Consider the following 4,092-nt stretch of genomic DNA (forward strand, 5'->3'; position numbering starts at 1 on the left):
TTATTGCTGAATTACCCTTATGGAATATAAGCTACTGGAAGCTAGGGCATTTTGTTTCCTGCTGTGTCATCAGTGATTAGAATCATCTTTTTTTCCAAAGGGGATGATGCTCTCTTTCTGTCACATTATTATTTTATTTAAAAAATTAAAAAAAAAATTCTTTTGGCTGTGCTGCACGGCATGTGGGATACTAGTTCCCCGAGCACGGATCAAACCCGCAGCCCCTGCGTTTGATGCGTGGAGTCTTAACCACTGGACTGCCAGGGAAGTCCCAGAATCACTTCTTACTGATAGAATGAATGAATGCATTTTATCAGTGCAAAGAAGAAAGTTTCTGTAATGGGTACAATCACAGATTAGTAGGTCAAACGGTCAAGTAAAATATATTTGTGACACTGAATTCCTCACTTCCATAACTTTCCAACATAGTGTACTAAGCATCTGTCGTAAACGGTCACGCTGAGTTTTGTTCACACATTGTGGATTTTAGGCAACATGTGCTAAACGGATCTAACTCATCAGGGAACTAATGTTTTCATGGAATTTTTCCAAACCACCAAATATTAATTTCAGGATTCCCTCTCCAATGCTCCATTCTACTCCCAAAACAAAATAATAATCTTATTTGTCACGTAGAACAGGTTTGTGGTTTTGTTTTTGTAAGTGACCGACTGCCTAGAAAACAGTGAATGAAACAAGTAGGAGGTTTATCATTCTTGCCTAACAGGAAGTCCAGAGGGTGCCGTGGGCGGTGATAGGTCCTCTACCCTTCTACCACCATGAGCACTTAAGTCTTCGGTGTCCTAATAGCAACCTGGCTGAGGGATGACAAAGAAGGGTGAAGGCTGAGGGGTAAAACCCTTTTCATTATTAGATTTTATCCTGTTTTCATGGAAACAATAATCCCATTTTTTCACCCAAATATTATTAGCTAGTTGTGTTAAATGGCCACCATAATTGATAAGGGATTGGAATTTTGGAATTTCATATTCCCACCTCAAAAACAGAGGAAGGTAAAGGAAAAAGATGTTCAAGAAAACATTTTTCAGATCAAAGTAAAATACCCCTTTTATTAATGATATTAAATGACAAGGTAGCCAAGGATAATTGTGGGAAGAGATATATCAACTGACTTTGTTCTGAGGCCTGAGAGTATAATATTCCATGCAACTCATGGCCAGTCTATGAGGCGTTCCAAATGAGGCAAAAGTTATTAGAGGACTTAGTGTTGTCTAACTTACAGATTTATTTCCCTTCAGCTTCATCTCAATCTAAACAAACTAAAATAATTCTTCAGGGACTCCCCTGGTGGCGCAGTGGCTGAGAACCTGCCTGCCAATGCAGGGGACACAGATTCGAGCCCTGGTCCGGGAAGATCCCACATGCCGCGGAGCAACTAAGCCCGTGCGCCACAACTACTGAGTCTGCGCTCTAGAGCCTGCGAGCCACAACTACTGAGCCCGTGTGCCACAACTACTGAAGCCCGAGCGCCTAGAGCCTGTGCTCCGCAACAAGAGAAGCCACCGCAATGAGAAGCCCGCGCACCACGACGAAGAGTAGACCCCACTCAGCACAACTAGAGAAAGCCCGCGCACAACGAAGACCCAACGCAGCCAACAATAAATTAAAAAATAAAATAAAATAATAATTCTTCAAGTTTTAATACAGATATTCTGATTCTAGTTTAGAATATAGTTTAATGTCATCTCTAAATGTATTTTCATATTGGACTACAACTTAATGGAAATATAACTGTTATATCGTAACTCAGTGATGTTCAGAATTGGGAAAGCTACAATAAATATTTCCCATGAAGCAGCAGAGATGTCAACAGGATTTCCCTGGAAATGCTAAACATACTCAATTGAGGGTGAACTTAAAATGTTATTTTAAAGTTATGTTTGTTCTGAAAGACATGAAATAATTCTTACATTATACTTCTCAATTATATTTTTCACTTCTATTCATTTTAATTTCCACATATAGTTGCATGGTAATTACACCAACATAATGACTTTCTTCACTCTTTTAATTGCTCCACATCAAGAGCTACGCGTTCCCCTAATTTCTCAGCCACTGTGCAGCTAGGCAAGACCGTGAGAACAGTTTCACCAAATAGAGTGTGAGTGGAAGTAATGCATTACTCATCTGAATGACCAAATCTATATGTCATAAATTATAATATCACAATCAGAGCTTCCTCTTATACAAATATACCTGAGAGAAGGGAAGACACATATCCACAAAGACTTCTTGTAAAAGATGTCCATAGAAGCATTTTTCTTAACAGCCAAAATGTGTAAAGAACCCCTCCAATGAGTGACGACTGGGTAATCAAACTGTGGATATTACTACTCAGCAATAAAAAGTTATGAGGCACTAATAAATGTTACAATATGGATGACACTTGTAGAGAGTAAACTAACTGAAAGAAGGGAGAAATAAGGCCACGTTATATGACTTAATTTATATGAAATGCCCCAAAGAGCCACATTAAGACCGAAGGTAACTTAATGTTTCCTTGTGGCTGGGGATGGAATATGGAATAACTGCTAATGTGTGCAGGTTTGTTTGTTTTTTTTAAAGGGGAGTGATGAATGATGAAAATACTGTGGTTGGACATTGTAAATATACAAGTCCTACCATACTGTGCACTTAAAAATTGTGAATTTTATCATACGCAAATTACACCTCAACAAAACAAACACAATCTAGTATCTCCATAGCAAACTCAGGAAAGCGATCTGCTCTATCATACTAACCACGGCCTACAAGGTGTTGGGACATGAGTTCCAGTCTCCATTGTACTAATGGAAGGAAAAGACGATGACAGGAATAAGGGCAAGATGGGGAGGAACTGAAGAGATACACTGTAAGATAAAATTAACATAGCGAGTTTCCAAAAATTCCAGTGATGCACCTGCACATTAGCAACAAGTCTCCTGCTTCCACATTCTGAGACTTTGGTTCATTATCTCGTATCATTTCAATTCTCTCAACCTAAATGAAAAACGTGAGAGGCCTCTTTCTTTGTGTTTAATATAACACATGCTTTGTACCCGTCATTGCTCTACGTACACTTTCATACCACACAAAACTGAAAATAACTTTGATTTATGCATCCTCCAGATTCTTCACTGAATCCATAAAAAGGAAATACAAATTAAATATACAAATTGGGCTAAACAGTATTTTAAAAAGACGATAAGTATGACTAACAAAATGGAATGTTACTACAGTTTAGAAACTATGAAACATATTACTTATTACTGTAACTTCAAATAGATTTTTATAGCCTTTCAAAATGGCTATTATGGGGCTTCCCTGGTGGCGCAGTGATTGAGAGTCCGCCTGCCGATGCAGGGGACATGGGTTCGTGCCCCGTTCCGGGAAGATCCCACATGCCGCGGAGCGGCTGGGCCCGTGAGCCATGGCCGCTGAGCCTGTGCATCCGGAGCCTGTGCTCCGCAACGGGAGAGGCCACAACAGTGAGAGGCCCGTGTACCACAAAAAAAAAACAAAAAACAAAAAAACTCGTGAACACCGATCCTTTCAAATTATTTCCCTGAGTGCTCCAATTACAAAAAATAGGCTGTTATATTTCTTTACTTCTGAAATTTCTTCTATTTTCTTATATTTTTCGTATCCTTACTATATTTCTATTTTCACTTCATGTAAAGGTGCAATCCATGGGTCTAATTTTGGCCTCCATGCACAAAAAGGCAGGCAAAACTATAATCATATCGTGTATACCCATGAATGTTGGGAGGCAGGTATTAGGGTGTGAGAATCTGAAATTTCACTGTATTTTTATTATAGGCACAGAAATAATCTAGGATACACCATGGAGTGAATAGCTAAATGCAAATTATGAATATACATTTTCAAAACTGTAAGTTGTTTGAGTCTAACATGCAAAGAGATTGTTATATATGCCATTCAACCCAAACAGCCAAATAATGTATTATTAGTGTTCATCTATTCTGTCACTCCCCAGGCTCTCAAATTTATATCATATTGTATCTTAAAATTGTGTCCTAGTTTTTCTAGGTTACACGGATATGAATAAACCCCACCTAAAGAAGTAGGTCC

The sequence above is a fragment of the Leucopleurus acutus genome, assembly GCF_964270905.1.
Source record: "Leucopleurus acutus genome assembly, chromosome: 20".
Lineage (NCBI taxonomy): Eukaryota > Metazoa > Chordata > Mammalia > Artiodactyla > Delphinidae > Leucopleurus > Leucopleurus acutus.